The sequence below is a fragment of the Zeugodacus cucurbitae genome, chromosome 5, assembly GCF_028554725.1.
Source record: "Zeugodacus cucurbitae isolate PBARC_wt_2022May chromosome 5, idZeuCucr1.2, whole genome shotgun sequence".
Classification (NCBI taxonomy): Eukaryota; Metazoa; Arthropoda; class Insecta; order Diptera; family Tephritidae; genus Zeugodacus; species Zeugodacus cucurbitae.
In genome coordinates, this window is record NC_071670.1 from 37,405,216 (window position 1) to 37,420,221 (window position 15,006).

The 15,006-nt window shown below is 35.3% G+C and overlaps 1 protein-coding gene across 6 annotated transcripts in view; it reads left to right on the forward strand.

Annotated features, from left to right (window-relative positions):
• The window catches only part of Lac_4 (Lachesin), a 398,804-nt gene that overhangs the window by 117,434 nt on the left and 266,364 nt on the right, over positions 1-15,006 (forward strand). The gene's annotated exons all lie outside the window — the stretch shown is intronic.

A 15,006-nucleotide genomic window follows, 5' to 3' on the forward strand; every position in this document is an offset into this window, starting at 1 on the left:
ATAGCCTTTGACATCATAAGCCTTGCCTTCTGACCCAAACTTTTGTCGCATGCGATAAACTTTCAGTTCCTTACTTGTTTACCAGTATTTTCTTATTCTTCTGTGTGTGTGTGGGTATTTTCCTTTCACGCTGCTTCCTGCATAGCGTGAGTGTTTGTTGTATGTAGTGTGTCAGGCTGCAAAAGGTCACGCTCTCACGATTATGACAGTTTTCTTTTAATTTTTTTCCTTCACTCGTGCCTTTGTGGTTGTAGTGTGCACCTGTACTTGACTGCAAAAATTTCTTTACATTTATGTTGCATTTTTTCGCTTATTTTTTTCACACCATTGTTTTCGTGTGTAGATGCAATTGTACGTCATGTAATTGTCACCGAAAAAAAGTTGTGACATTTCTTTTGCGGTCTTCTTGTTGCTGCAGTAAGAATATACCTTTTTTCAGAGTATAGCGCAATTTAGCTTTTTATAAAACAACATTACATGTTGTTTTTTATGTACCTTTCCAGGAATTAATTAAAAAGTGACATGCCAATTAAGTATTTATCTGCACTCGTGAGTTTACTTGCAAGTCTTTTGTGAAGTGTATTTTTTTTTTTATAATGTAGGGGTTTTCAATTAAAAAATAAATATAATAATTCCCAGTAGCAACATATCTCGTTTTAAAATATTTTGTAGAAAGCTTTCTTTAAGCGTCTAAATAGATAATTTGGTATTAGGACACCCTCAATAGTTCATGAAATCATTCAAAAAGGATATATGTACGTGTGGAAAGGAGGCTTAGTGAGAATTAGGCACTTATTCTATTTACAGCCGGAGAAAATCTTAGGTACATTATGCTATATATTTGCTACTTCGCCTACCTTTGCTTGAAAATTTCAAATAAGGTGTAAAATATTTAATAGTTCTAGTCTTTCTTTTCCTTACTTGTTTTGCTAATGCAGAAAAGAAAGTTTCAAGAATTTCAACCTTCGAAAAGTTATACCAAGTTTCCACTGTCTGAGGAGCCTATAGATTTCGAGGATTGAAAACGTTTTTATAGAGTTTCGTCAGTATAGAGAGATTAATATTATTTTGGCAAATTCATATGAGGTATTTTCCGATATTATAATACTCCTTAACAACGAGTAAGAGAAAAGGGAATCATATCTCTCATATTAAGATTGCCTTTTTGTTGACGATAGAATTAGTGTAGTGCTTAAATTCCAAAAAAAAACCGAAAAAGGATTCGTTGCTGCATTTTTCATCGAGTAAAATTATGGTGTTGTTCTAAAGTATTTCCAATATAAGGGACGTATCGAGCAGTATTTTCATCATATGATATGACTATATCAGATTTCTGCGATTCACGGTGTTAAATAGCAGTAAATCGAACAATCTATAACAATTGGTCGAACAGACTTCTATCATTTGCGAACTAAGCTTGAGATAATATGTATGAGATGTGCTTCTTTCAATACTAATACTGTTCTAAAGTCTAGCTTAGAACTATAGAAGAAATCTATATTAAGGAATACACATACCCTATTTATTGACAGGAGAGTAGCAGAGAAATAGCGAATCGAAGACGGCTACTATCGTTGTTAAAATACAATATCAAACCGTTGAAATTACCTTTTAGTTTCGGGACAAAAAGAAACTAAAAGGTCTGGGCTACAAAAATAAAATTTAAGATTTTTTTTTCCACAAGGCAATAAAATCACGAATTTAACGTATTCAGCTACAGCAGCTAAGCGAAGGAGTACGATGCTTAGAGTTCATATTTAATTTTTTGTTTTTATCCTTGTATATATTTTTATATATATTATAGAACAGGTTTGTTTTCTTATAAGATCTACTTTAGTTTCTCGTGTATGGTATTATTATATTTCAAAAGTAGATATCAGCGTTTTAATCAATATTTTATAAATATAAAATGCAAAGGTATGTCTTTGGGAATTCTCAACGGAATATTTGGAAATACACTGGTACACTATCGTGAATTCAGATTATCTATGCTGTTTATATTTTTGGTATTTTTAAAGTATAATATTATTAATCAGCAGTCAAAGTTCTAGAATATGGAAAAGCTTTTCAGCAATGGTTTTTAATAAGCTCTATAATTTTCAATCAAAATTTCACGCTTCCTTTTAATACGTTACTATATTTACCAAATATTCCTTGACAGTGTACATTTTCCGCACATAATTCATAGAAGGTACCATGGACGTTCCATTTAACTGCGTGATATCTCATTAATAATAGTTGACAATGAGACGTGCTCATATTGCACTTATCCCTATACACACAAGCACATTAACACATATATAAATTTGTACGTATATGTATGAGGGATGCATAAGCTATGCTGCTTTTAGTGCTGCAAAGCTCGTTGCTACGTTTACTTTAATTAACTTTCTTGTTTGACAACTAATGAAGTAAATTGTATACACAAGTATACTTATAGTATAGTAGACCGAAGCTTAACCATACTTACATATGACTGCCAGGGAGCTTTTAGTCGGCGCTTGTATATTGTAAAATCATAAAGCGATATGAAAGTCGTGGCTGTAATAAGTAAGGCTGAATATGACAGTATTATATACCATAAAGTATGCATGGGTACTTGTAGGAGTATGTATGCCACTGTAACACGTTCTTAACTTAACTTGGCGCAGTGAAGCACTTAGCTTAGCCATAATTCATAACTCGTTAGTTGCAATATTTAAGAGCGTTTAACTCATTACATTCGATTACAGGATTAGTGTGTAAAGATATATTTATGTGTAGTTGTATGTGTGTTGTGCTTAAAAGTCATATAATTTTTAGATGAGCAGCCATTATTCATGACACTGCACGTAATGCAAAATTGCTGGAAAGTTTGCAAACATAGCTTAGTTGGTATAATTTAAGATGCGCTTACACCCTGGCCCAGTATAAAAAAGTAGAAAGTCTACAAATAATTAATGAATTGATTGTGCAAGCTCTTGCTGATTGCAATTTTTGTAAAAATTATTTCTAAGAATAATTTAAGAACTACACTCTCTGCTCTCAGTGGGATCCAAACAGACTCCGATTTTTACTAAAGCTATTTTTAGCAATATTTCTTATTCTTTTCTTTCCTCCACTAGTAAAACAGGTTAGAGAAGTTACCTCTTCTTCATTCGACAGCCCGGTATATGTATGATCCTTAGTGCTGTGATATGCAAAGGTTCGCACTTCTCACACAGTATATTTGGGTCTGATGTGTTCTCCGAGAATTTGTACCCATAAAATTATATTATCAAAATACTGAGAGATCTATTTGAGATCTATCAATTTCTCAGTCGAATGCTGAAAGCTATACTAATATATTTTGTATTGGTGTTCTAGTATACGTTATTCGATCCCGAGATTCTCAGAGACGATTGTTCAAAGACGGCGGTTGTACCAGGATTAGATTAGTGACCAGTCATGGTCATTATACCACAGGTTTTATAGTATTTGCGATTGCCTTTGACGATTCTAATATTCTGAGTGATTATCTTATGATAATAAAATTGCGTCTATAGTCTCTTCACTAGTTACTATGATTTAATAATGATTTAATTAAAAAAAATTCAAAATTACGGAATCGAAAAGCCAAAAAATACGATTGCGGGTTTTTAAACTTCATATTTGAGTAATCTTGGGAAATCGAAACTCAGTCCCAGTGTTTGGTTGTCATAAGATACGAATAATTCTGGCAATGTTGGGGTTTGAGGAACATAAAATAGCATCTCTAAGCACGCATTATCTTACAAGTTTGATGTAGGTTGACAATTAAGGATAATATTTTGATACAGTTTGCTGCTACTATTTACAACTAAACTTTGACAGAAGGTGCGTTAAATCAAAGTAGTTGAGAAAATATATGTGAGTGAATGCCAAAACTACTCGTATCCCAATAAAAGCAGACACATTTGTTGTACCGCACTTTGCTGTAATTATTACTATTAATAATTCTCGTTTTCCGCTGCTACTAGCTGTGGTCTCCCGACAACACACATGTCATTAGTCACCACTACCCTATCAATACACACGAGTAACTTGAGTTTGCTATATTGCTTTCCAGCTAGCAGCAGATGCTGTGTGAAAACCATGGAAAGGCTCCGAAAATACTTGTATTACATGCACCCACTCTTTTTTGTAAATGTATGTGTGTTTGTGTGCATTTAGAGCATTTAGAGCATTTACATTAACAACTCAACACTCGTGCACCTTTTGGTGGGTGTGAACAAGGCATTAACACGCAATCTGGCGCGTCTTAATTATGTGCTAACATTCTATATTACAACTAGCGTTAAGAGCACCAATAGCTTTACCACAAACACACACACACACTACAGCCTGTGGCAAGCGATGGCATGTCATATGAAGAATTGCGCTAATTACCATCATGAACAGAAACTCTAAACTCCCTCGAATACGATGTGTCAATTCCATTTGCCAACAGTACTGTGGAGCTTTGAGTACATTTGTGGCTGGTTGCCAAACGCTGCCAAGCCCCCTCTCCATTTCTATTTCGCAAATGTCATAATCACCCTAGACGCTTCGCCTTGGCTTGGCGCAGCCTTCGTGGTTGACTGTCATTTATCAGTTACAAGTTGGCAGGTTTTTGACAGCCGCCTGACAAGCTGCTTCATGAATATGAAGATAAGTCGTCGCTATTTTCTTTTTTTTTGTTTTGGTTTTTTGTTGGTTTTCGTGTGGTTTTTGGCATGTTTTTTGTAATTGTTGTAAAACACAAGTGCTGTGATTTTTCCATGCTGGTTTAGTTAATGAAGTTTTCAGTTTCGAAATGCTATGCAAGTGCCCTTGACTTGTGTGAGTCCTTGAACTTGTTGGTTTTGCGGAACCTTATTTATAAGGGCAGTTTTATATATTGCAAATTTGTGGGGTGTACTTTTTGTGAGATCATTAGTGTGCGTAAGTTGTTAGAATGTGCGTTAATTTGTTGACTGTGACATTTTGAGAAAGATAAGCGCTGGAACAATATTCATACAAGTTATGACAAATATTTGTTCAATATGGTCAAGCTGCGATTATTGATACATTAGAGTGAGAGTTAAGAAGACATATGTATATTGATATGCACATTTTCCTCTATATTTTAAGAGATCTTGCGTTGATGGTTTTAAATATGTATATTGGTCACATGCTTAAAACATATAGTTTATTAAAGTTTATTTTGGGTCTGAAGATGAATATAAATGTCCTCATTATTAACCCCTTGTTCGCACACAACTTGCATGAAACAAACCAGTTTTGATGCTTACGAACAGTCGCAAAACTAAACGAAATGTGAATGCATGTAATAAAACTATTTATTTGAGATTAAATGTTGTGCACGGAAATAACGGGAAATTTTTAATTCTCTTTTCATCAAACGAGTCAGACTCGTGATAAACATGTTAGGCACAAAAATTGTACCAAGAGTCAGGCTCGTGGAAATACGTCAAGGGGTTAATAATTCACTTTTGAAGAGGTTTACAAAGGAAGCTATAGAAGAATTGCAGAAAAGCAAGCCCCGCTCACTCTCCCATATGCAGAACTCATGGGATTGTCGCGCTCTTGGTGACGCTAGGTTCGGGTCTTCTTTTGTTTCATAAACTGTTGTTATTGCTATGAGAAATCTTTGGATATATTACCAGATTTTTGGATTCTTCCTTCCGAGATTTTTGTTACTTGCTGAAAAAACTTTTTTCGAAGTAGACAACTTTCTTATTTGACAACAAACTCTATTATTGGTCAGTACTTGTAGACTAGTTTAATCATATAACTATTTGAGGGCAATCCTAAGTTTTCTCTAGAGACGAACATTAGATCATATATTTTATAGACTCTTCGTTCAATTCCTTAAAGTTTTTATGGACAATTAGAGTGACCTGGAGTGCGTAATTTCTTCAGACTGTATCTCCAAAACTATTACTCTGATTGACTTGAATGTTAGAAACCAAATAATCTAACGATGTTGTAGAGTTTTGCAGGGCAATAAATCGTCGTAAGCTCACGTAACCCCTTATATTAAAACCATACATATTATAAAATATCTCGGAGGAATTTTCGCCTATTCCTTTATAAGTACTTGAAACGCTAAGCCCAGTTTATAGTAGTTCTTCTTTTGGGGAACCATTTTCAGGTAACTATGTTGTTAGTACAAAGAAACATCCTATCCAATAATTTCTAAAAAGAGATATAGGTTTTTTCTGCCATTGGCTATAATGTAATATCTTATAATACCAGCGTTCAGGCTTCAGCAAGATTGGAAAAATCTGAGGTCTCATGAGAATTTTGAGATCATGAAAGTGAAAAGAACCGCGCACTATTTTTTCTGAAAATGTGTACCAACTCAATACTTTTTAGAATCCTGTCGAATCTATGAAGCTCAAATACTATTTACCTTTACTCAACTGTCTTAAAGATAGTAACATATACCAAAAATTGAAGAAAAATTGCAGCAAAGCAATTAACACCCTTAAAAGAAATTAAAGAAAATGAATCCAGCCTTTGCTGATCCTTACCGTAGAGACAATTTATCCAAGTCCGGCAAAGTCTTAAAGTTTGGCAATTAACTAATTCTTCTTCCAGTGACAATCTTTCGAAATGATATAATCCAATGTCAAACAGTGAATGAGAAGTGCGCTTGAAATCTTATTGGTCACGTACTGAGCGGCAATATAAAGAATTAAAATCACTTTGTCTAAAAGAATTTATTTTAAATATTTAAACAAACGCAAGTCAAAAGTGTGCAAATGAGACTGACGCTTTTACATAAGTTTAAATACATAAAGTAACGCACACATACATACCCACAAATAAATATTAGTAAAACGTAAAAGAGACGAAAAGATAATTTAAGTAAAAAGTAAAATTTGGACAGCAAAGAAAATATTAAAACAAAAATCTCACACACACACACACACTTTGTAGGAGCTCGTTAATTAATGGAATTCCCTTTCCGCTAAGGCGACAAAGCACACTCGGGCGCGTAAAAAGTAACTTAAATGGCGAATAAGGACCATTTCGAAATAAACGACTTTTGGGAATACCACGACGACGACGATGAGGGGGGTAAATAGAAAAAAACTGCATAATAATAGAATGTGTAGTAGTTGGAGGCATGAAAAATAAGGCGAGTGTCCGCAACAAGGCTGATGAAGGTCAGCGTAGAGTACCGAAGACAATGGACAAGGCGATATCAATGTAAGCGACCTGCAAACAGATAACAGCCTGCAAGTCAAATTATGCTCGTTGTTTTTTCGTGTGTTTTTTTTTTTGTGAATTCGAAGCCAACTAGAATGGGCTGAATTGGCCGCGCGTGAAAATTATACAATTTTTATTTTCACTTTTTTTTTGCGAATTTTCATTATTTCCTTTTAATTTTCTTTTTTTCTTTCCTTTGTTTTACTTGTGCCCATTACTCATTGCCTTTTACAGTTACAAAATGTTTGCAGTCATCGGACCATTCGCATTGGTGTGTTCGTATGATTTGAGTGTTGTTCGGGGCAGCGGGAAATCTACCAAAAAGAGAAGCGTGAATAATTAAAAGGCAACAAGACAACGGTTAGTCGATAGGCAAGCAGCAGGCCGTATCCAACAAAAAGGAGAAAAAAAAAAACAAAAACTGACAATAACACGTTAAAGCCAAAGTGGCCAACAGCTGTTGAGGACCTTCATTCTAAATTCACTCAGCTAGTTTGTCAATGAGCAACGCGGCTGCTGAGAGTTCAAGGCGGACTGAGTCCCTAGTGTTAGTGCTGCTCAAACTTTGAACTGACGCACATTTTTGTTGCATTTTATGGAAACAATATTTTTTTGTGTTTTCCTTCTGGCTTGCTTCTGCTTTTGTCCCAGTTGCGCTATCGGTGATGAGTGATGTCGTCATTTTATGTTCTCTTATCGCCCTTGTGGGTACAGCTGTTGACCTCATACACTTTGGCTATTTGTGCGTGGATATCTTTATCTCTCTACTCGTTTATTAGTTGCGTTCCGTTAGCTTTTTGTTTTTTTGTTTTGTTTTATTTACACTTGCCTTGGGTTTTCCTATTTTTATTTGCCGTTTTATTAAGGTTGGAAAATTTAATGTTTTGAAAATTGATGTTAATTTCTTAGGAGTTATGACTCAACTGATTTTAAGTTTAGAGTTTAATACCTATTCATTTTAATACCGTTATTATTTGAAGTAAGAGTGTATAGATACTAACTAGTGTCGACAATTACTTTCGATACTTTTCTTGAGGCATCTTGATATGCTGGGGCGCAGGAAAATGTCTCAGATGTAGCTGCCATTAAGATAGCAGTGGATATACTGCTTCGAAGTGCGGCATTTTTCAGAGAGGTATGTCACTCCGATAGCAGAGCGTCAATACTGTTCTTAGATTCGATGACAGTACGCTCTAAGCTAGTAAGGGAGTGTCTAACATCGCTATCAGTACCAGCGAACTACTTTATAATCCGACGTGTGTGAGTACCTCAACAACATTGCACCCGGAGTGGAAACGTGTGGGTAGTCCGCGATCCACTTGCGCTAGAGCGCTGGACACACTGACTTCCAGTGAGCTCTCCAAACGCTGGATAACAACCAGCGCCTGCGCAGCACCGAGGTCTTTCTGGCCCGTAGTGGATCGAAAATGGTCCTTACAGCTGTTGTCGCTTAGTAAGGCTCATCTCACCGCAATCAGTGGTGTGTTTAGTGGTCATTGCCCAATAGGCACATACGCGGTGAGCCTAGGAATCAAGTCAGACGCTAATTTCAAAAGCTGTTTGGAAGAAGGTGAAGGGGAATCATCCAAACACTTCCTCCTTCAATGTCCAGCATTCGCCAGACTTAGGACAAAGCACCTCGGTAGGCACATTTTCAGCGAACCTAGTGAAGTGACTGCTATCGACACTAGCCAACTTAAGAACTTTGTTATAGAGTCCAAGAGTTTTGTCGCATCATAAGGGTGTCACAAAGGACAGTCGAATCTGTCTAAGTGATATTCTCTGCAGCTGCGGAGATTTATCCCTTAACCTAATCTAACCTAAACTAACCAAGTCCTCTTATAAACGAGCCATAGGTTCGAACGATTCCAGAGATGGAAGAATAGAAAAGAAATAATGTAACAAGACCTCAGGAAGCACAAAATTGTGATTTAGGTTCTTACGTCTGTAATATACATTAAAAAAAAAGTTTGTGCACTCCTTTTCCTTCCCTTCCCATGTGACTTCATCGGTCATTTCAAGAGCCTTCGGATTCGTATTCACTTTTACTTTCTTTAACTGTAATTTAATAACAAGCCGCTAATTAACGTTCAGCATTATTGTGTCTTTGAATGCAATTAACGCGTTACGTAGAATCACATCTTTGCCCTCATTCATCATTTCCGATGTAAAACATCTTAATATTGCATTTTATTAATTGACTTAAGAGTTAACAGATGCACGCGCTGAATAAAGGCAACAACCAGTGGAGCAGTGAAGAGAGCTTGAGAAAACAAAATGCAACACAAAAAGAAGAAGAAGGTGAGGCATAAAACAGCAAAAGACGGTCAATGGCAGATGCGCACTCGAAAACACCAGCTGATATTATGCAGAGAGATATATACCGAAGTAAGCGAGAAACTGAAGATGAAGAGGTAGACAGAATGAAGACATTGATGCTAAGTGAAGAAACAGTAAAGGAGTGCGGGAGGTTGGTTTGTTTGCCAGCGCAGGAGTTAAGTGCCAACAAAGGGCTGTGTGTAAGAAAAAGACAAAATATAAACAGTAGCGAAGGTACTTGCGAATGCGCAGCGGGACTCACTTCACTTCGCTTGGAAGCGTAAAGGCAGCGATGTCAACAGATTAGCGGGAACGAGCGCACGGGTGGCATTCAAGGACATTACACTTGAGCTGTGCGAGTTTAATAAAAGCATCACACGAACTATGCGAAAGTGCAGTGCAGTGGATGGAAGGGAGGAAATACGAAGCGAAAACAACAATCTAATAAAAGTGAAATGCGCCATGACGACGGATGCTCAAGTATTCTCTCTTTGTTTTTGCGCAAAGTGCACAATTACAAGTACAAAATTCTAGCTTTATGGATAAAGCAGCGCGCTTGCCAAGCACTATATAGTTTTATATAATTAATGACAAGCGGTACATCAATGCGGTTATCTTTGGGGACTTATTTTTACTTCTTCAAGGGCAGTTAGAAGCTTTTAATGTATTAAAATGTAGGGGGACGTGAGAGATTGCGTTGGTAAAAACTAATAACTGTTTTTGTGAAGTGATGGCAGCTGTCATATGCAAGAGGATTACGCGTGTGACTACTATTTGTGGTTGTGAGCTCAAATCTCGGCAGCGGAAAGTAATGAAATTGAAGAATGTTTTTTCTAACTTGAATTAATTTTGTGTTCTTCACTTGTTGATTTGTCCCGTTAAATGTTTTTACTTTTTTTAATATAAAATATGAAATATTTAGTTTTAATTATTTTTGTTTTGAAGATACACATTTAATGAGGGATTACAGAAATGTTTGAAGAAAAATATTTAAAACTTTTCGATTCGATAAAAAATGCGATGCTACTCTTTAAATGCAATATTTATGCAAAGTTCTGTTCCGATATTTCAGTAGTGCTTACTTTATATATTGTAAAGTAAACGATTCAGATCGACTTCAAAGTTCTGGTATATGGGAGGAAGGCGTGGTTGCGAACCGATTTGGACAATTTTCACAACACATCATATACACAAAGATATTATGAACCGAATTTCATTGGAATTGGACGAGTAGTTTTTGACCCATAAGTGTTCGGAGCCACACCCATTTTGAGTGCAGCTCTTCTGGTCCATCTTTATAATGAAATTTAAGGATTCTGAAGAGTTTCCTTACTGTATTAAAGCATGTTTAGTAGTTTTATACCTAACTTCTGTATGGGAGGTGGGCGAGGTTATAATCCGATTTCCTCCATTTTTGGACTGTATAAGGTAGTACCTAAAAGAAACGACTCTAAAAAGTTTGGTTGATATACCTTTAGCAGTTTACAAGATATGTACAAAAAACTTACTAGGTGGCGGGGCCATGCGATCCTTCATACCAAATTTTACTTCCATAGCTTAATTTATGGCTTAGTTATAGCTTTTTATATGTTTTCGGTTATTGCCATTTTGTGGGCGTGGCAGTGGTCCGATTACGCCCATTTTCGAACTTTTTATGCTGCCAAGAAATACGTCTTCCAAGTTTCGTCAAGATACCTTAATTTTTACTCAAGTTACAGCTTGCACGGACGGACGGACAGACGGATGGTCAGACAGGCATCCGGATTTGAACTTTACTCGTCACCCTGATCATTTTGATATATATAATTCTATAGCTAACTCATTTAGTTTTATGACTTACAATCAACCGGTATGTGAACAAAACCATAATACTCTCTTTAGCAACTTTGTTGCGAGAGTATAAAAAAATTGTCAAGTTCTTGTATCTCGAAGATCGGTCTAAAATTTTATGAATTTTTTTGAGGCCGGGAAACCCATGTAACCGTTCATGAGCTTTATGTCATTGAATTGTTCCTATTATTCATTATCGATTTGGAAAAAGTCTAAGTCTAAGGTTCTGTAACAAAGATCATGAGGGAACTCTGATATATCAATCTCAGTATTAAATATGGGCGAAAGATTGCTATTCTTTGCCAGGAAAGGAATAATTGATGTAGAGTGCTCTTAGTTAGAAGAAATCGAAGACTAACTGAGGAATCTTCTGTTGTTGGATGAGTTATGTGATTTAATGATCAACCTTTCAGAGCCAATAAGTGTGTTGATCAACAATTTATATAGTTACCAAAGTTATTCATCTCTTTCTTGTTTAGCACCGGCGAAAGTAAAGCTTAGGTTCCGTTTGTACTTTCGCCATATCTTTTATAAATGTGTTGTCAAAAATGATCTCAGCCATCTCTGCCAAGCCGTATTTTAGCTTTATCTCATTATTCATAATTAAGCATATATTTTTTGTGGATGCATAATCAATATTTAGCTATTAATTTTCGTTATTAAACAATCGAAAATTTTATTAAAACAAAATTTATTGAAGGTTGTAAAGCTTAGTGTGATTTTTATGGCAACCAAATAGCAATAAATCCATGTCATGTCAATATTATACGACAACACTATTTCCAAAGACAACTGGAGTGCATAAAACGCACATGAAAACATGTGGATGTGCGTACGCCATTAATTTGCGAAATCCATCACAGCGTTGTGTTTAGTGCATTTAAATGCTTCATTAACTTTTGCGATTTACGCGAAAGTGCATGGCAATTTATTTGATTCCCTACCAAAGTTCAGCAAACAAATGCATAAACATGTTGCTGCACTTTGCACTCAAGCGAGGAGCACTGGATAAAGCGAGTGAAGGACCGAGAGCGAGTGCAAAACGGTGACATAAAATATATATGTATGTGTAAATAAAAATAAATGCCAACCAGCAGAGCACAAATGCAATCAATAAACAGCATTGCGAAAGTAAAAATAAATAAAATGCCACACAACAAACAACAACAACATCAAGCGAGGAGTAAGGATAAGGACGAAAACAAATGCGCTGAACTGTTGTCGCTGCTGAAAAGCTAACAAACAACACTAATGATAGCATACAGCAGGAACAACAGTCAGTTGAAATGACAATGAAATGAAAGCGATAAAAACAGGTAGTGTCTGCGGACATAATACAACAACAACAACACGGAAAACAACAACAACAACAGCAATAACAGGCAATAACAGTGTATATACACAAGCAGTGCATTACGAGCTTTGAGTGCATTTTCAACAGCAGTGCTAACAGCCAAGTCAGCAATATTTCATAGACACCCGGTCGTATGAGTGACTTTTTTTTTGCTTCGCTGCTACTCTCCGTTAAAGTGTTGTGTTGTTGCGGTGTAGTGTAGTGTAGGTAGGTGGGTAGTCCAGTGAGCGCTTACTTGGCATATGGAGTGTCTGCTGTTGCACATTTTTCATGCTTAACGTCTGTGTCGTGCGGCACAATGTGGATTTGCAGCCAGCTGTGCTCGTCCTAAGTGCATATTCTGGTACTGGTTATTGTTGTATACAAACGCGTGTGTGTTTGTGTGTGCTCTTTCACACAATAAATGCATTTTTACTTACCCATACACAGCGCCATCTATGTACATTTATATATACATATAAACACACGCGCGTGCTACGCCATTATTTCTGTAGAAATCATTTTCATACTGACTTTTGCTCATTTTTTCTTTTTTTCTTTTTTTGTTTTTTTTTTTTTCTTTTTGCGCGTGCACTTCGACATTCGCATGTGCGAGTTGAGCTGTGTGCTTTTTCAAGTCTTTAACTATTTTTCCTGTCGCTTGTCATCAAATTGCTCACTTTGTTGGAAAAACAAAAGAACGAAATCATTTTCAATTTTGATTGCTTTTTTATCTCGCTTTTATGGTTGTCCTTGCATGTCGCCCTAATGAAATCAGTTTTATTTGCTTCGCTCGAGTGCAGCGCTCAGTTGGGCAGATTAATTTGTAAGAATAATATTGCCTTTAAATTCCAAGTCAGGCAAACGAATGGCCAGGCAGTACTTGGCAAAATGTAACGTGCGAAATGAAATGTACATACATATGTACATCTGAATATGTGTATTTTGATTGTAAAATATTGTAAATTTAACTGACCATTTAGCTGCTTTTGGTGAACGAGATAATTTAATTATTGCTTTTTGGTTTGTATTGCAGTTATATTTTGTATATTTTGGCTAGAGTTTATTTTAATTGAGTGAAATATTTTTCTTCATTTGGTATATCATTTGTTATATATTTTTATTTCTTTTGAAAATATTGTATGTTTTGCTATTTATATATATTTAGAGACTTTGATTTAATAATTTTTTACATATTTTTATATCCATACATATGTATTATGAATAAATTATTTCAAAACAATCTGGACAACTGGTTCTTGCAGACAGTGATTATGAAATAAATGATGACTTTAGAAGAGTTTTAAGATAAGACTATGGATCTCATATACCTTTACTAAACTCTATTCTTTAATCCTTTATACCGAATGTTCTAATATTCTTAAGAGTAGACGCTATACACTTAGCAACTAAGATAATGATATTGTGCGATTGAAAATTATTCGGATATTTGCATATAGCAGCACTAACAACCCAGATCCTAAATATTATATATATTTTCAAAATATTTGCTTAGATTTAAAGTATTTCCACATATTAGGTCTAGTAGAATTAAATCCATTATTTTTCCAATATATAACTTTAGTAATTAGTATCTTGTGATCGTATTAAGTTGTATGGCATTAGAGAGATACGACTTCCTATTAAAATAAATTCTCAGATAGTTTTGTGATATCTTGACAAAATATTATTAGAGCACGCTTTAAGAGGCTATACCAGTGTAACCACTGAAAAATAAGGCGGTTTTTGTGATTTTTTTTTTTTTTAAGTAGCACATAATAAGGTATATTTTTAGCTACATTTCAAAATTTATTTTTTTGCTCAATTTCAAACTTTTTTTTTTAATATTGAAAAATAACAGAGTTGTATATGCTGTTTTCGGATGTGCCAAAAACAGGTTCCCCAACTGCTGACATGATTTCGACCGAATGAGTTGCTGAAGCAAAAAAATACAAAAAGGTTATTAAAGTTGAATATATTTCCTATATATTGACCTACGATTTTTTTTTAAATATCAAAAATGGCCAAAATGGCGTAGTTCTGAAAAAAATCGTTTTTTAAGGTAAAAAATGGAATCTTTTTAATACCAAATTGACAATTTTCAATAAATCAAAAAGATCGTAGGTCATTGTATAGTAAATATATTCAAGAATACTCAGTTTAAAAGGAGTTTCGAGAAAACCCGCGTTTAATGTTTAGACTATAGCTGCTTATAACTGCGGGCGGTTGCTCTTTAGAACGCTGCCATTCAAAAACTATTCAAGATACGATCTTAGCGCTTTCACAGGATATTTTTGAAAGTATAAACTATTGAATAAGCAAAAAAT